General features: G+C 38.4%; 1 protein-coding gene and 1 long non-coding RNA gene across 5 annotated transcripts in view; one reads left to right on the top strand and one right to left on the bottom strand.

Moving 5' to 3' along the window:
• LOC126293336 (alpha-(1,6)-fucosyltransferase-like) overlaps positions 1-20,256 on the top strand; it is a 230,171-nt gene that overhangs the window by 93,923 nt on the left and 115,992 nt on the right. The gene's annotated exons all lie outside the window — the stretch shown is intronic.
• Positions 1,999-4,416, bottom strand: LOC126293338 (uncharacterized). Its single transcript, XR_007552273.1, has 3 exons — positions 4,288-4,416; positions 2,432-2,569; positions 1,999-2,334 (listed from the first exon to the last, which is right to left on the bottom strand). It is a non-coding gene; the product is annotated as an uncharacterized LOC126293338 (long non-coding RNA).

Here is a 20,256-nt window from a genome sequence, read left to right as displayed (position 1 = left end):
GCCACATTTTTATTTCATTAAGGACCACCATTCAGTAGGATGCTATATTGTTTTGATTAAATAAATTACATAAAATGTAAATCTGAATTGCAGCATACATTATTACTGCGATCTTCCTGATATTTTATCTTTAGTTATCTCTAACTCTCTTTACATGTCCTCCCTCATCCATTTGACAGCAGGATCACAGTATTTTGACTGATTGCTCACTACCATATCAGGGACCAGACAGTTTACGGCTCAACCCTGAGACATCTACGAGTGAAGCTATTAAAGATCACCACGACCACCACCACCACGACCACCACCACTACCACGATTATCATCAGATGAAGTGTGACTTTCATATTTAAAACAGAATTAAGAAACAATTATTTCATGTAGACTTCACCCTGTTATTTAGGGTTGTGAATGGAGTCATCTGCTCTGGTGGCAAGATATGCAACAAGTTTCCACACAACATAAAGAAAGAAACTGGGAGTATCTACCAATTCAAAAGAAAATTAAAAAACATACCCAGTTACCAAACTTTCTACAAATTATCTGAATGCCCTAACATTAGGAAATGATAAGCTGTTGTCTATAAAGCAAGTATCAAAGTATGACTAAAAACTGCATAACAAGCAGTTATGTACTCTAAATAAAACACAGTAAATAAAGTTTTAGGTACATATTTCCTTTGAAATATACCATTGTAATAAAGTAAATATTAAGCTACCAATATCAATAAGCAGCAGCAATATGGCACGACTGAGATGCCACCATCCTTTTGTTCAGAGAAGCATATTTCCTTCTGATTCAGGACATGTTATTAAATTTAAATGTTAAACATGGAAAGTGTTACACAGTGTAGTGATAAGTTAAAGCAGTATATGGATAAGGTTTCCACAATTTCTTTGACTTTTCTTAATTAACCTTTATCTTCGCTCGTTTCATATCCCTGAAGGCTATCTTTCTTGATGGGCTCTATGAAACATGATGATGAAATGAATGGAACTGGATTTACGTTTATCCTCTAATTGTCTTTTGTGGATATGAGAAATCAATGAGCACCCCCCACCCCCTGATGACAACACTGGGCCTTGATTTTACTTAAATATGCTATTGTAACCTGGTAATCACTTCCCAAAGAGTTTTGAGCTAGTTCTGATATTACCTCTTTTGTGGCTATTAGCCAGCAATAAGATCTTTTCGGTCTTTGTAAAAGTTTTCTTCCCACGCAGACTGCTTGAAACTTCTTGCGTTCTCTGAATGCTTTTGTCCTCACATGTGGAGGAAACAATAGCTAGGCTGGAAACTTCAGAGTTTTAGGGGTCCATGTATCAATAATCAGTTTAAACTGGAAAAAACACATTTTGGAACCCTTAAAAGAACTGAGTTCAGGTGAATTTGCACTTCAAATCATTGCAAATCTTGGAGAGAGACAAATCAACACACTGATATATTTTGTGTATTTTCATTCAGTAAGATTATATGGGATAATGTTCTGGGTTAACTAATATTTGAGAAAGGAAGTGTTCATTGCTCAAAAACGTGACTGAAAGAATAATATGTGGTGTTCACCCATGATCAACTTATAGACATCTGTTTAAGGGATTAGGCATTTTGACTACTGCCTGACAGTCTATTTATTCCTTCAAGATGTTTGTTGTAACTAGTCCACTGCAGCTGGATAGGCATAATGATATACATAATTACAATATGATACACATAATTACAATATCAGAAGACAAAATTACATAAAATTATTCATTACTCCGCATTAGGCTTGTTCTTAGAACAAAAAACTTTGCTTAATGGTGCCACCAAAATTTTTGGTCTTTTTCCCTATGATGTAAAATATCCGACAGAGAGAAAAGTTACATTTGAAAATAAACAGAAAAAGATTCTTTACTTTATGTGAACTTGTAATGAGAATGTAGAATGACTTGTTCCACATTATAATGATTAATTATACAAATGCTCCATGGAACATGTACCTAAATCAGTCTCCAAAGCAATGAAGCTATCAGAGACAAGTAGAATGAAACAAATAGATTTGGAGCATCACCTAGATCTTTGTACAGATTTAGAAGGCTTGACGGTGATCCACTGTTCTAGTCTAACCATAATATTACAACTGCAGACTGCAGCTCTCAAAATTGCCAACTCTTCTTGCACTACTATCAAATTGGCACCTAGTTTCAAGACAAGCTGCTTGTTTTTCGAACACTTTGCTGCAGAAGAGACAGTCACTGTGTTTCTAGAAGTGACAATTAATGGTTGTCATGTATATTGCATTACAACATCCCATGCTGCCATTTCTGATGATTCTGTTGTAGTAGTAGTAGTAATCTGTGGATCATTTTTACAATGATATTGGGCATAACACGGTATTACAATTTAATAAAAGCAAATATATAGTTCACATAACAGACATTTGCATACTTACAGTACAGTATGGCAAGGATGCAACAGGTAGTTGGCTGTGGCCTTACAGTAGTAGCCACCTGAAATCCTGAAGTAAATTAGAGAAACCATGGAAAACCTGAATCACAATGGCTACATGAAGATTGGAGCCTCCATCCTTCTGCAACAAATTGTACACTTGATTATTATAACACTCATGGTAATTGGTTAGAACGCTATGTTAAAGAAAGATAATGCACAAGGGATTTGAGCAAAACTGTTTGAGAATTAGAATTATGTTGGGGAAAATTAGTTACATAATTTAAGAGTAGCTTTTACGTTTAAATACTCCTCACATCACTATGACATTTATTTACGAGAGAATATGAATATTATTTATTGGTGAAGATTTTAAGACAGATGTAAATTCACTTGTCACAGAAACGGAGGTTAGGGTAGTTCACAGCTACTACACAGTCGTGATAAAATGAAGTAATAGTATTCAACTAGTAATTTTGTGGATACTTGCGTTATACTAAACTATAGTATAAATAGTACCGGCAACTGCACAAATCTACTGATATTTTCCTAAAACTAAATGCTAAAAGTTAGCTACAGCTTTGTTTTATTTATTTATTTAGTCCTTCAAATCCTATACGTATAGAATATATACAAGGATATTGAACATGGTTAGGTATTTACAAGATAAAAATACAGTTTGTATTGCAATGCTAAGGACTAGATAGTCAGGTAATTTAGCACAGATTCTTAAATACAACAAACATCACAGGCAACATACAAAGTATAATATTAATAATGCATCTTTATTTTTGTTGTTTGGCTTTTAAATATTCTGTCAGACTGTAAAAGCAATGATCAATTAAATATGCCTTTACTTCAGCCTTAAAACTACAGAGTTTACCTATTGATTTAATATGTTTAGATAGATTATTGAAAATCTTTATCCCACTATGTAGTGTGCCTTTTTGCACAATGATGTTCTCACCTGTTTCACACGAAGGTCAGATTTTTGCCTTGTACTATGTGCATGTATATCTTCATTTTTTAATAAGATATCTGCGTGTCTATCAATACATTGTTTGATGAAAACTGATGTTTCGTAGATAAAAATGCAAGGAAGAGGAAGAACTAACAGCTTTTTGAATATGGGTCTGCACGATTTCGTATTGTTTACCCCTTCAATAATTCTTAGTATTCTCTTTTGCATACTGAAAAGTTTAATATTTGTTGTTGTATTGCCCCACAAGATTATGCCATATTTAATTACAGAATGCGCATAGGAGTAGTATACATTTAACAGGCTGGCTTTGCTGCAACAAGTTTTTAAGATCCGTATCATGTAACAGGTTTTGCTTAGTTTTCTTTGCAAATATTCAATATTACCTCCCATTTTGTGTTGTTCTGGAGCCAGAGTCCCAGAAATTTAGTGCTGTAAACACTTTCAAGAACTCTGTCCCTAAGTTCTATTTCTATGTTTGGGTGGTGTCTTCCTTTTACAATATAGAAGTTCAGTGCTACTGTCTTTTCTTTGTTTATAATTAGCTTGTTGTAGCTGAACCACTGTTCTACACTGTTCATTGTTTGTATAGCGGAGTCTTTTAGTTTTTCTTCTGTTTTGCCACTAATAAGGAAGTTTGTATCGTCTGCAAATTGGAGGGTAGTTTGGCAATACTTGTTGTACATAAGATCATTGACATTTTACAACGTCCATGCGACGTATTTTCTCCCTAACACATAGTGTTACTGTACTAAGTACAGATAAACTTGATGTACTGCAATAGCTGCAACTACGAAACTTGAAATAGCCGCGTCTAAACTAGAATTATGACTAACCAGAAAAGCAATTCAGTAATTAGAACCTTGAGTTACATTACAAACCTGTATTTTGCTGCAACCTCTATTCAAAACCAGTAATTAAGAAAAAAGTCGAATCTGCAGTGCTGAAAATTCAAAGGAAGAGTAACCTCCGTAAAATATAGAACAATTTCAATTCCAGCGCTTCGAACATTTCGCTCGTTTCTCGTCTCTCATTGGCTGCCGAAAACAGTCTTCTCATTGGCCTACGGGACTGACGCAGTGCCAACATATATAAATTGTAGTTGTTTCAAAGAAATTGCATTTTTTTGCGTGCACCGAGACGTAAAAAATGGACAAATCATGTAATATTTTAGGACACCCACTGAAGACGCCTTGTAAAAAAGGCGAAACGCATCTGGATGCATAAATAAAAATACAAATTTCGAATTGCAGCATGCAAAAAAAGGCATTTTCTTTGAAACAGCTGCTGCGAAAAAGACCACTGCAAGAAACTTGCCAACATCTCTGCTTGGAAAAAAGAAGTTCTTGACACTACCCTGATACAGACTATGACCCTAATATGAACTGGAAAACTGGCATGTTAGATTTTATTTCTGCCAAGCATCTGTTTTGCTCTTATTTAAGAGGAAATAGTGCCAAGTTTAAATATTCTTTGTTTTTATTACTTGCTGTAGTGTCCGTTCTTGTCACACAACTGAATATTAGCGTCCAAGCAGAGCTTGTTCTTGAAAAAACTTGTTCTTTAGCTGAGGTCCCGATAATCGCGACATAACCCGTAATTTTGCGTGACATAAACACAACAAATTCTATTCAAGTTTTCTTGATAGTGCAAAAATCGTTTAAAAAAGACAGCTACTAGTTTCATCAGTGTCTATTGTCGCAATAAAAGTGTAATTAAACATTTCTAAATCGTATTTAACTAACACATTTCGTATTGTTTACTAGTTAGATAGACGCGATCTAGGTCTAAATTTTCCGAGTTATAAACGTTTAAAAACCTGACCAAACACGCCTGATGACTTAAATTCTCCAAAAGCAAAGTAACTACAAATTCATTCTTCTGTTTTTGCATCTCTAAATCAGTAGAAAAACAACAACCACCGCACATAAGATCTTTGTGTCGTTTTTTTTGCTTGCAGACATACAATCTCGCGACCTTGACAAATTTAAAACATTCTTTAAACTTAACTATTCTTTCGAAACTGACCATGAGTGAGAAATGTGGGAGCTGTTATAGGGTAGTAGTAGTAGTAGTAGTAGTTTTATTCATCCGTAGATCTCTTTTTACAAGGATATAGGACATGTCAAAGTATTTACAAGCTTAGATCAATTTACAATAAGCTAATTCGTATACACATATATTTACAGACTTCTAGTTAGAGACAATCATTAGATTTTACTCCTGGTATACAATAATTTATTTACAAATAACTCATTAAATAATGTAATGCCACACTATTTACTCATATTTCACTATCAGTCACTGCACACACTATACACACATTGTTTCATAACACTTCACTCACTACATACACACACACACACACACACACACACACACACACACACACACACACACACACACACACACACACACACACACACAGGTGATCCTTGGGCCATTTTATGTACTGCAAGTTCCCATTTGCTATCCTGAAAAACTGAGTCAGCATCCCTTCATAATGAGTGAGATGTTGAGCTCAGAAAGAGGAAGAGGTGTTAGTATTGTGCTATGCATAGCTTGAGGGGAGAGTGTCTCTAAAAAGGAAAAATGAAGAAAAATAATAAAGTGAAGGTGTTATGTGGAATATTGGATGTTTTATAATCATCATTATTATTATTATTTGTTTGTATAACACTTTTTTATCAAACCCCTACTCTGCTTTATCTAAGTAATCCTTCAATGTATAAAATGTATTGCATAACAGGTACTTTTTAGCTGCCTTCTTAAATAAGTGTATTTTTGAAATTTCTTTAATCTCTTTTGGTAATTTATTGTACAGTTTTATTCCTTGGTAGAAAATGCTGTTTTGAGTTTTATGTCTATTTTTTCTTGGTAAATGTAAGTTGAGTCTATCTCTTGTTGCATGGTCATGGACAGAGCTGTTTGTGCAGTAATTGCCAATGTTACTTTTGATGTGTACAACTGACTGGTAAATGTGTTCACATGGAGCAGTTAAAATTCCCAGTGTTTTGAACAGATCTTTACAATGAGCTTGACTACTATTTCTGGTTATTATTCTTATGGCTCTTTTCTGGAGTTTGAAAATTGTGTTCATATTTTGTGGATTTGTTCCCCAAAAAAGAATGCCATAGCTAAGAATTGAGTGTACATATGAATAATATGTAACTGAAAGACACTGCATGTTACACACAGATGATAGAATTCTAAGGGCATAACATGCTGATGACATTCTGTTTGCAAGTACCTTTGTGTGTTCGCACCACTTCAGCTGAGAGTCAATATTCATTCCTAGAAATTTTGCATTTGTTACACAGTCTATAGAGGTGCCATCTACATTTAATTTAACATTGTCATTTTTCCTCTTCAAACTGAAGTTCATGGCATTAGTTTTCTTTATGTTTAATGTCAATTTGTTGCTTATTGACCAATCGTAAACTTCCTTGAGAGTTTCATTTGCTTTCTCGGTAAGTAGAGGGATTTGTTGCCAATCTTGTAGGAAATATTTTCACTGGGGGGGATGCAGTGGGGAGAACGTTGGGAGAACAGAAGAGGCTCTCTCCTGGAACTGCAGAGTATGCAGTAGGAACATTTTGATTGGGGAGCAGGAAAGGAAAATCTGTGCCCTTCAGGCACAGTTGGAGGAAGCAAGGAAGGAACTGATAAGGATCAAGTGAAATAGGGGGGAGGAGGGTGGTTGGGAACTGGCAGCTGGTAGGAGGATAGGAAGAAAGAGAACGCGATCTGATAGTTTTATCATCAACACCAAAAATAGGTATTTGCCACTGCCAGAGTTAAGTGGAGAAGAGCCTCAGGTAGAACGAGGAGCAGGAAATGTGCAGCACACTTCAACCGAGGCCAAGAAGCCTAGGAATGTACAAAGTGTTAGGAAGAAGAAAGTGCTGCTGCTAGGTAGTAGCCATGGGCGAGGTGTAGGCCCTCAGTTACAGGAAAGTTTAGGGGCAGCGTACCAGGCCACCAGTATCTTCAAACCAAATTCAGGGCTAAGTCATGTGATAGAGGACCTAGGGTCTTTATGTAAGGATTTTACAAAAGAGGACCATGTAGTGATAGTGGGTGGGGCGGGAAACAGTTTGGACAGGGATGGGGCATATGAAATAGGTGGTGACCTGGACAAGATAGCTTCCCTGACTCATGGCACCAATGTACACTTTGTTGAGCTGTTCCGGCGTCATGATCAGCCACGCCTTGATGGAGCTGTGAGGCGAATCAATGTGGGACTGGGGATGGCTCTGAGGACGGCCAACTTTGCTCATGTTTCTCTGGTGCCCGTCGGGACTATCAACAGATGGGGTTTCACTAGGCATGGCCTACACCTAAACAGGACTGGGAAGGGAAGATTGGTACAGCTGATTTATGAAAGTATAGGGGGTGGATCTCGGGCCACACATGGTCAAATACCTGTTGTCATAGGTAGGAAAAGTAGGTCTTTTTTAGGATAAATCCAGACAACAGGTTCCCCTGCCTAAAGAGTATCTCTAGCAGTTCAAAAAATACTGAAACAATCACTCACAATACAGATTATAACACTTCAAAAATCACACATACCAGATGTCACAAAGAAAAACAAACCATCGGAAAGAGTAACATGGGGCATTTCACAGACTTAACAATCCTCCATCAAAACATGCAATCAATAAAAAATAAAATACAAGCATTAGAAGTTGAGCTCCAATCTTTGAACTGCACAGTAGTTTGTATTACTGAGCACTGGTGTAGAGACACAGAAATCCAACATGTAGTATTATCATTGTATGAAAGGGCAAACTCTTACTGCAGAACTACTTCAAGGGGTGGAGGATCATGCATTTATATCAGAAAAGGAACACAGTTCAAATCTAGACATGACCTCAGTACAGTAAGTGAAGACAAACACATTGAAATATCAGCTATTGAATTATCAGGGCTCGATATCACCAAGAAATTAATCATTTTGTGTGTGTATAGATCTCCCAGTGGTAGTGTGGACACTATTTTCAATAAATTAACAGAAGTTCTAGATAAAGTCTGAAGTACAAAGGTCAACATAATTCTGTGTGGGGACATAAACATCAACACTAATATCATAAATGAATCCAGCAGCACCTTCATAAATATCCTTCAAAGTTTTGGCATGTCCCTATTGGTCAATAGTGCAACAAGGGTTACTACAATGACTGCATCAGTAATTGACCATGTGGCCACAAATATAGACAGGGAAAAATGTGATGTAGCTGTAAAAGATCTCGGACTATCAGACCATCTCTGTCAAATAACAACAGTAAAATCAGGCATCGAATCATTCCCTAAACTACAAGCCTATAAACGACATCTATCAGAAATCAAAATAAAAGATTTTTCAAAAGAACTAGAAAAACAAAGCTGGGATGAAGTGTATAAGGAAACCAATGTGAATATGAAATTCTCCAAATTCTCCACATTGTTTAAATTGAACTTTGAAACAGCATTTCCAAAAGTATGCATGACTGTATCAACATCTCACAAAAACAGATGGATAACAGCAGGTATTAAGAAGTCCTCCCAAACACTTAAACACCTCAGTTCCATGAAAAAAATTCACAATGATACAGAATTCTTAAATTTCTATCATAGATACAAAAAGATTTATAGGAAGGTGCTGATTGCTGCAAAAAAGTCATTTAATGACAAAATAATATATAATGCAGAGAATAAAAGCAAAGCAGTCTGGGATGTTATAAAAAAGGAAACGGGGAGAGGCAAACAAACGCAGAATAACATACTGCTAAGGGAGGGGGATAAGGTAATAAATGATCCACAACACTTAGCAAACTATGTAAACGAGCATTTTTCAAGTATTGCAGAGAAGTTACAGCAAAAATTCCCCAAAACAAATATAAAACCTGCAAAAATTGTTGCACTAGATACAATGATGTTACTTCCAACCACAGAGAATGAAGTCAATAAAACTGTTCAAAAGCTAAAAAATAAAAAGTCAGAAGGCTTAGATGATGTACCAATGTGTGTACTGAAACAATGCATAGGGATTATACAAGGCCCATTAACAAATATAATAAATGAATCCTTCACATCAGGGACATTTCCAGAGCAGCTAAAACAGGCAAGAGTTGTACCTTTGCTTAAGAAAGGTAATGCAGAAGACATAGAAAATTACCGGCCCATTTCCCTGCTCTCAGCATTCTCAAAAATAATAGAAGCAATTATGAAAGACAGATTAATGAATTATCTGAATAAATACAATCTTTTAAGCAAATCACAGTTTGGTTTTCGAAGTGGCAAAAATACGGAGTCAGCCATAGTAGAATTCACAAAAGTTGTACTTAATGCTCTTGATAAAGATGAGTGTGTCACAGGCATATTTTTGGATCTTTCTAAGGCTTTTGATACAGTCGACCACAAGATTCTATTAAATAAATTAGAAGCATTAGGAATAAGAGGGGTAGCTAATGACTGGTTTCGATCATACCTAACAGATAGGGTACAAAGAGTAGAGATAACACATACTTCAAATAGATCTAAACATTTAGTAAAATACTTATCAGAACCAAAACATATTAATATAGGGGTTCCACAAGGTAGCATATTAGGACCAATACTATTCCTGATATACATCAATGACTTTCCCAGTAGTGTTACTCATGGTGAGAAAATTCTCTTCGCTGATGACAGCAATATTATAGTCACTGAGAGAACAAGAGAACTCCTTACCGAGAAAGCAAATGAAACTCTCAAGGAAGTCTACGATTGGTCAATAAGCAACAAATTGACATTAAACATAAAGAAAACTAATGCCATGAACTTCAGTTTGAAGAGGAAAAATGACAATGTTAAATTAAATGTAGATGGCACCTCTATAGACTGTGTAACAAATGCAAAATTTCTAGGAATGAATATTGACTCTCAGCTGAAGTGGTGCGAACACACAAAGGTACTTGCAAACAGAATGTCATCAGCATGTTATGCCCTTAGAATTCTATCATCTGTGTGTAACATGCAGTGTCTTTCAGTTACATATTATTCATATGTACACTCAATTCTTAGCTATGGCATTCTTTTTTGGGGAACAAATCCACAAAATATGAACACAATTTTCAAACTCCAGAAAAGAGCCATAAGAATAATAACCAGAAATAGTAGTCAAGCTCATTGTAAAGATCTGTTCAAAACACTGGGAATTTTAACTGCTCCATGTGAACACATTTACCAGTCAGTTGTACACATCAAAAGTAACATTGGCAATTACTGCACAAACAGCTCTGTCCATGACCATGCAACAAGAGATAGACTCAACTTACATTTACCAAGAAAAAATAGACATAAAACTCAAAACAGCATTTTCTACCAAGGAATAAAACTGTACAATAAATTACCAAAAGAGATTAAAGAAATTTCAAAAATACACTTATTTAAGAAGGCAGCTAAAAAGTACCTGTTATGCAATACATTTTATACATTGAAGGATTACTTAGATAAAGCAGAGTAGGGGTTTGATAAAAAAGTGTTATACAAACAAATAATAATAATAATGATGATTATAAAACATCCAATATTCCACATAATACCTTCACTTTATTATTTTTCTTCTTTTTTCCTTTTTAGAGACACTCTCCCCTCAAGCTATGCATAGCACAATACTAACACCTCTTCCTCTTTCTGAGCTCAACATCTCACTCATTATGAAGGGATGCTGACTCAGTTTTTCAGGATAGCAAATGGGAACTTGCAGTACATAAAATGGCCCAAGGATCACCTGTGTGTGTGTGTGTGTGTGTGTGTGTGTGTGTGTGTGTGTGTGTGTGTGTGTGTATGTAGTGAGTGAAGTGTTATGAAACAATGTGTGTATAGTGTGTGCAGTGACTGATAGTGAAATATGAGTGAATAGTGTGGCATTACATTATTTAATGAGTTATTTGTAAATAAATTATTGTATACCAGGAGTAAAATCTAATGATTGTCTCTAACTAGAAGTCTGTAAATATATGTGTATACGAATTAGCTTATTGTAAATTGATCTAAGCTTGTAAATACTTTGACATGTCCTATATCCTTGTAAAAAGAGATCTACGGATGAATAAAACTACTACTACTACTACTGCTCTTGAAGGGCCGATCGTCCACACCATTTCGCCCAACAAATCACGTCTTGCGCAGTGCTGTCGTGACAAGCGTCCAACAAAAGTTCAGATACCGATAATGGGTAATCGGCGGTTAAATGTATCAGGAAACATATGACACAGTACACGAATATTGACTGTCCGTTGTCACTTTGTAGTGAGGAACGTCTTCAGCTGTGGGTAAGGAGATTAATTTGCAAATACGACAATGCTGGTTCTCAACCAGTCATGAATAAAAATGTTATTTTTTAGCTTCACGTTTCAGATATCTTCTGCGTCTTATCATTGTCAATAATTTACTAATTTATCATGAAACACGGAAAATGCGAATGATTTATTTATTTATTTATTTATTTATTTATTTATGCATTTATTTTACCTGGCAAGATTAGGGCCTTCAGGCCCTCTCTTACACCTAACCAGGCATACTCAGGTCGAACGAGTTACAGTTTCTACTTAACATTAAGGACATATAGCCTATGATGCTGTATTGATGTTAAAGAAAAAAATAGATATTATAACAGTAGTATAATGATAATTATAACAATAAAAAATAATTATAACAATCAATAATAATAATAATAATAATAGTAATAATAATAATAATAATAATAATAATAATAATAATAATAATAATAATAATAATAATAGTAATAGTAATAATAATAATAATAATGACTATGTATATGAAAGTAAACATACTTTTCTTTTCTGAATGTCAGTCCCATTGTTAGTTGGGAATTTTCTCGTTATGTTCTTGCAGCTTGTGAGTTATTCTCATCGAGCAGAGACATAAGACGATAGAATGGGGTGAAAGCGATATATAAGAGGTAGATAGGTTAGAGGAAAAACAAATGGCAAAAACAAATTCCCACTCACTGTTAGAAAAAAAACAAGAAACAAGATTGACCCATAAGAGAAAGAATTAACAGATGACTTAGTCTCACTGTCAGTCGGCTATAGGGTCTAAAAGAAAATTTACAAGCTAGTAATTTTAAGCGACAACTTTTCCAAACAAGAACGTCTTCAAAGAAAGCATATATGCCGACGAAATTCATTATAGTACTGGTACAGGCATATCCATGCCGGTCTTTTTTTCTCGCTGTTTCAGTTACTTTCAAGAGCGAAGGTAGAATTTATTTTTCTAGCAGTGAACTGTAATTTTTCGCACAAATTATAACGTACTTGGTGCAACCAGCACATTTATTTAGCATTGGGGGAGCTTCTTAAGTACTTTTCGTACTACATACCAGTAATGGGTTCTCACTTTCAAAAAAGAAAAGGCAACTACAGTTTCCAAGTTTGCAATGAATAAACCAGATGAACATGTAAAGAGCTTCTGCTTTAATTCGTCTGTTAGAATACCTGCCATAATCACGATTGTAACTTGATAGCTGATACATTTATCGATGCCTTTCAGAAAGCCAAGACTATTTTTGAAAGGAGCGCAGCTACATTACCCCTCGTGTGTATAAAAAGGCATGTAACACTACTCGCTGTGCTGTTATGCAAATCTGGCATGGACTCCCACTCCTCTCACTTTTTACTTTTATCATGCCCCGCAGATTTTCGATCGCCATGTGCCCCACCTAGTGTTTGGGCTCCACTTACCCTCACCCCCCCCCCCTCTTCCGCCCCCTGCATCCTCTGCCAATTTAAAAATTCCCTAGACTACTCCTTCATCTTGAAGACCCCCACACCATAAACTTGACACTGCCCACCCCCTAGCATTCTCTCAACCCATTAACTGACTGTGCTACTCTGCTGTGCCTCTATCGCCACATCCCCCCAACTCCACACCTCCACATCTTCTCCCAATGAAAACCATAGAAAGGCAAGATACGGCATGATGAGATTAAAACAACAAAGCAGATTACCAACACATTAAAACCTACACCCTAGAAGCACTAGGTTGGAGGACATACAGGGACAAAGGACACGTGTTAAAACTTAGATCAAATGATAAAACCCACCCTCACGAATAAAACGTAAAACTATATTAGCCGATGAGGTGTTGTCAGATAAAATTAGCAGCAACGAGTCTGGTAACCCAACATTTCGTCACTGGGCAGCCAAAGTGGGACAATGCACCAGAATATGGGACACTGTCAACCGGGAGGGCACCGTCACTCAGATGGGTCTTCGCGGCACAGGAGGTACTGTGGGTAGCCCAAGAGTGGCCAATGCAGAGCCAGCAGAGGACAACTAATTCCCTGCGAGAGGCCCAGGTGGAAGACCTCCACACATTCGTAGTCTCCTTAATGACACACAGTTTGTTGTGTGTACTGTTAGGTCATTGCGTCTCCCAAAGCTGAAAAACCCTGTGGCATAAGTCATAATGCAGGTCAGGTTCAGAGATCCCCTTCTCCAGAAGCAGATTCTGCGTACCCTGTTTGGCCAGCCTATCAGCAAGTACGTTACCTGGGATGCCGACGTGTCCTGGGGTCCACACAAATACCACTGAACAATGCGACGAGTCCAGGGCATAGATGGACTAATGGATGGACGCTACCAAAGGATGGTGAGGGTAGCACTGGTCGATAGCTTGTGGGCTGATCTAGGTGTTAGTACACAGAGAAACGATTCCCCGGGGCATGAACGGATAAACTGAAGTGCGCAAGAGTTGGCCACCAGCTCTGCAGTGAAGACACTGCAGTCATTGGGCAAGGCATGTTGTTCAAAATGGCCTCTGTGGATGTAGGTGAACCCAACATGACCATCAGCTATCGAGCCGTCGGTGTAAACCACTTCAGAGTCCCAGAATATGTCAAGAATCGTGCGGAAGTGACAGCAGAGAGCGGCAGGAGTAACTGAGTCCTTAGGGTCATGCGAAAGGTCCAGACGAAACTATGGCCTAAGGGTACACCATTGAGGTGTATGCGGACAGACCTGGATGGGAGGTGGTAAAGGGAAGGACTCCAGTTCAGACACAAGGGATCACACATGAACCACAATTGTTAGCCCTGTCCTGGGCCACCGATGCAGGAGAGGAACTGTCATGGGTGGAAAAATGAGTTGGTAATTCACATGCTAAGGAGGATTACGAATGTGTGCAACGTAAACGGCGAGCAGTTGTGCACGTTGGATCTGCAATGGAAGGTCTCCAACCTCCACCAGGAAAATGGTCACCAGACTGGTTCTAAAAGCTCCCGTCGCTAGACATATGCCACAGGGGTACACTTGGTCGAGCACATGCAATGCTGAGGGCGCTGCTGTACCATTAATCAGACTCCCATAGTCAAGGCGGGATTGAACAAGGGCTTTGTAGAGCTGCAGCAGAGTAGAACAATTTGAACCCCAGTTGATGTTGCTCAGGCAGCGGAGGGCATTGAGGTTCTGCCGGCGCTTCCGCTTAAGCTGACGAAGGTGGGGTAGCCAAGTCAATCAGGAGTCGAAAATCAGTTCTAAGAATCGATGTGTCTCCACTACAGAGAGTGGATCGTCATGAAGGTAAAGTTCTGGTTCCTGATGAACGGCACGATGCCAACAGAAGTGCATAACACACGACTTAGCAGCCAAAAACTGGAAGCCATAGGCCAGAGACCATGACTCTGCCTTGTGAATGGCTCCCTGTAGGAGCCGCTCAGCAACACTAGCGCTGGTGGAGCAGTACGAAATGCAGAAGTCGTCTGCATACAGAGAGGGTGAGACGGACGGCCTGTGTTGTGTCAAAACACACGAGTTACGCTCGCCCTTACTAGTGCTGAGCATCCTACCTGATAACTTAATAATAACACATGGTGGTTTCTGTAAATAAACAAGTATGATGTATTAAGAAAAAAATGTGTTGTAGATGATACGAGAGCGTCGACGAAAAAAACAGGTGGTGAGCGCTCGCGACTTCAGCGATGCAACAACTCGCCATCGCCGGGTACAGAGATGCTGCCTGAGCAATGCGCAGCAGCTGGCCGCTGTCGTAGAGAACCGACAGCAGCAACGAATAATTAATTAATTGTCAAAAGTTGGCCCTGCCTGTTTGTTAATTTTAAATGGTTCCTATGGTATGACATAAAGAGTTAGTTAGTTCCAATGTAGATCTCTCACCGACTAAGTGGACATATCGGTGTGCATCTAGGTCTGATAGTAGAGCGACCCACTGCATGGTGTAGTGAGGAATCGGAGCTGGCGGTTAAGGCTTGGGAGAGGGAAAGGAAACTTGATTGGTAGTAACAGTATTTTAATTTGGGTACAGTTCGCGGAGGCAGTGTGGCTATTTATTCTGTTAGGCCCCTGCTCATATACGTGGCTGTGACGGTTGTTTCCTCCCAATGCTGAGCAACGCAATATACAGAGATTTTGTGGGGTTTCTGAATAGTCTCTGGTGATGCACTGCTTTTGGCGAATTTAGGTGTACGAGCTATCAATTGATTATCGTCTTGTGGACAGTTCCGGTCGTAAAGTTTGCAGTGGTAAATTCAGCTTAAGCCTGGTTAGGAAGAGAAGTGGATTTGTAGGTGCTCAGTTTTTGGAATCAGTGGAACCTGTAGTGACCTATTTCTGACAATCGTTCCCTAGATGTGTACAGTGCTTCATAAACATTCCGAGAAGTGTTAATTTACGTGTTGTGATATAGTTATTCTTTGTCTTAGCTTTAGTTAGTTATTCCATGCTGTTCATGTCTACACAATTCATTCTTGTGTGTAGTGTGAAGTTATTGCTAAATATATGTGGGAATAAAGGAATTGTTTTCTCCAACACCCACAAACCGATTTCCTGTCCGTGTTGTACGATTAGTGGTCATGGGGCGCCCAGATGTAACTGGGTTGGTAGCCGGTTTGTTGAAGTGCTTTGGTAGTGGTTGATGTGTGTATCGATAAGGGAAAGCCTCAAACACATGTTCTAGTTGTTGTTTAAATACCCCTATCTTACAGTGGATCGAGAATTATCTCGAATAAATACGAACTGTTTCACAATATTGTGATAGAGTGCACCAGCAGTTGAGCGGATAAGCGACGAGAATATAAAGGAACCATTTTACAAGCAGCACGCAGCTAAACAAAAACTTGATTAGCCAAAGTGCCGAGTGGCCGAATTCAAGTAGGGAACTTACGGGTCGCGTATTGTCAACGCCTGAAGAGGTTCAGAATTGTTTTAAATTGTTACTTCAGGTTAGTTTTAAAATGGCGGTGGCTCTTAGGGTGTTTGTTTAATTTTGTTTATAGCTGAATTTCCGTGTTTTGATGGCCCTAGCACACTTACATGAATAAAAGTGTATTGAAATACCTAGAGACAATAAACTCAAGTTTTCTTGGGTTAAAAAAACATTATGTGTACTCAATTAGTATCTGGTGTGGGTATGTATATTTTATGAGAAAAGCAAAAGGTGAAATTCAGAGATCTTAATACTGCTTTGCAGGATACAAGTATAAGCTGGTATTTGTAAGGTTACCTCATCAAAAGTTCATTGATTGAGTGGATCCACGATAAATATATAGAAGGTACATATTCTAAACAGTTAAAATGATTTCATATATGGAAAGAGTGTCCTCAGTTAATGCAAGTAAAATTGAAGTTGTAATTCAATACGAAACAGTCATCGATTATACCTAAAACAAAGATTGGTAAATCGGTGGAGTACGTGAAATCGTGTTATTTACATTGCAACGCTGGGCGGAAAGAGATTTAGTGGTAGCATAAACTATTTTAATCCGTATACATATCGATAAAAACGTCTCAGTACAAACTGGTCATAACACAACGATATATGGAATAGTAATTTTGTAAGTAATTAAAAAGTTACGAGTCTTTTCCAGAGATAATGTACTACGTTGTGAGAATTTCGTTGTGTGGGAGAACAACTGCAAACTAAATATGACATTTATGTCGACATGATATAAATAGGTACTATATTTAAAGAAATTTGTTGCTTTGATTTGACCAGTAGTTTAGATAACTAGACTTGTTATCTAAATCGGCCTATCTCGCAATTACTGCTTGATATTCGTGATCATTGTCATTAGAATGTTTGGATGGTCTATTCGTAGTGTAATCGTGTCATTGTTCGATCACGACGTTGTGTAAAGTAAGGGTGCTGTCTTTCATTATTCGATATTCGAGCCGGTTGCATAGTCAGTGGTTGAGGTTGCCGCAGTAGCAATTATACTAAGGTTCATCTGTCTTCAATTTGTTCCTTAAGAGTGCGATTATGGTATGAGCTAGACTTTGAGTAGTCACCAGGCGCTCCACTACGACTGGAATCTTCTAAAATAAGATAGCGATCCGCTGTCATAACATCGACTGTGAAATTAAAAACTGTACCTAATTAAAGCTGTAGTGGTCGATTGATTCGCCCAAGTATTTTGCGTGGCAGGAAGCCATGCATTAACGGCATAGCAACGTTGGTGCAGTACGATCCACTGTCGTTGTAAGTTCGATCTTGGGTATTGCCAGTCGGCGCGTTACAGTCTGTGGCGACCTTGGCGCAGGATGTGCCTAGTCTGAGGCCATCCTGAATAGCAAGACATAGTGAGAGAGGGTGCTGGATGACGGAAGTTTGTTCGTCGCACGTCGTTGTATTGTTAAAGGTTATTTTGAGGAGGTTTCCGCTGCTAGGAGACGGATTAAGTTGTGTACAGTTTTGCTAATCAGATTCAGGCGAGCCGAGCGGAAACCTAATCCAGACTTCGCTGCTGCTGAAGCAACGCTGCAGTGCAGACATCTCTTCAGCGAGACACCGCTTCAGCTGAGGCACTGCAGTAGCGGTATAGTCGGTACAGCTGAGCCGACACCGCAGACCAGACCTTGCTTCAGCCGAGATGTAGATACAGACACAACATCGAGCTGGAGGAGGCAGTAAAGCCTAAAATTGGAGTACTTTTTCTTTTATTAAGTTTTTTTTTCTTTGGTGGTAGTGATCAGTGTTGCGTTTTCGGAGGAACTATAAGACTGTTAGGACATGTTGTTATATACACAGGAACTGTGGTGTAGAGAGTGTTGAAGATCTTGGAAGGATAACTGTTGACATAGTTTGGTTATTTAAGTATACAAAAATGGATGGAAACTTATAAGACTTTTCGGAGCAACTTCTAGCTGGACAGAGGAAGTTTGGAGAAGAAATGAAAGAACTTAAGGAAAATACGAAAAGTACAAATAAGAGTTTAGTCGATTTGATAAGGGATGTTAATGAGTGGCGCGAAGAATTAAGGAATGAGGTATTACATTTGATGCAAAAAGGATTAAGAAATGTCAGCACTTCCTGAGGAAATGGAAGAGTTGAAAGAGACTCAGCAAATGTCAGTAGGATTGGATATTAATGGTTTGAGTAAGGACCTTGACAGTCTAACAAGGGAATGGTCAGACTTGTCATGCCAAAACATGTATTGCTTATTTTAGCACTGTTATTTAACTGTGCAAAAGGTCCATATGCAAAATTGTAGCTGCTGACATGAACTGGAAGTCACCTAAAAAAAAAAAAATCACTAAAATGACTGTTTCCTGCTTGGCGCTTTCAGTGAAGGCTGGCCACCCCTGGAAATGGCGAGTCGCGAGCGTTGTGCACATGGTTCTTATAGCGGCGTTCTCTAAAGAGGAATATCGCTGCACGGTTTTGTGGAAAGGGGAAACGAATATTCGTTTCTGTGTCATGCACGTCCTTTTAGTTTCTGGTGCGTAGTTCGAAACTGGTTAGAGATGTGAGAGATGTTCTGTACATGTTCATCTATACTCCGCAAGCCACTTTACGGTGAACATTCGAGCTCCCCTCACAGGTGATGGCGAACCCTGTAAATGTTTTCTGCTTGCCATGCAGATATACCACAGACACCAAATGAAGCAATCAACAGAAAACACGCGTGAAGACTATGTGTTGTGCGACATGGTTGTTAAACTTCTAGACGAGCATGTAAATGGCGCAGACATGTGGCTAGAAACAACTGAAACACACGATATTGCAGACTGTGAATCTACAGATGGCGAAGACACCGACGAAAGTTGCTCTCATGAAGACTCTTCGAGTGATAGAGCCACGTACCATCATGAATTATTTCTGAAAGTAACACCAGCAACTGCAATTACCTTATCAGACAAAGAAAAAGCGGCGACGTATTCGTTGAACGAAAGTGGTAAGAAACGCCTACGTGTCAGTACTGTTCAAAATAAGTATCGCATTGTGCGTACTGAACGTGAATTGTATAGATGGAAAAAGGAAGTCGCTGGACGACGTAAGAGTCGACTGGAAATTGCGAAGGAGATAAATGCGCGACTTTTTGAGCAATTTACCGATGCCAGACAACAGTCATTTAGTGTCAGCGATACAACTTTGCGTGATTGGGCGATAAAGATTGCCATTGCGATAGGCGCTAAAGAATTTACAGCTTCTCAAAGTTGGATTAGTCGCTCCAGAAGATCACGTAAAATTGTGGCATGAAAAATAACAAAATTTGTATCGACAAACAGGTCGGAAAATAAAGTGACACAAATCGAAATGAGTGCACTCATCCATTCATACACTAGAGTGCCCATAATTAGTCTGGATGGTTCATTGCTGCCTAAACTATATGTGTGTCTTCAAGAACCACCTGGACATTTGGACCACATGTCAAAATAACAATGTTCTACGCAAACAATCTTGTGGTAGACGCATCGAAGTCTGGAAAAATGGGAAATGAAAACGTTACACTTTTAATGCGTCATGCCTTTCTTCCGTTCTGTGGAAACAAATCTCCTTCTAGATTCGTGGTCAGGTCATAAAAGGTCTGATTCATTAAAAGCTGTATTTCGAGCCCACACTGACAA

This window comes from Schistocerca gregaria, chromosome 10, assembly GCF_023897955.1.
Source record: "Schistocerca gregaria isolate iqSchGreg1 chromosome 10, iqSchGreg1.2, whole genome shotgun sequence".
In the NCBI taxonomy this organism is placed as follows: Eukaryota; Metazoa; Arthropoda; class Insecta; order Orthoptera; family Acrididae; genus Schistocerca; species Schistocerca gregaria.
This window is presented reverse-complemented; position numbering and strand designations above follow the sequence as displayed.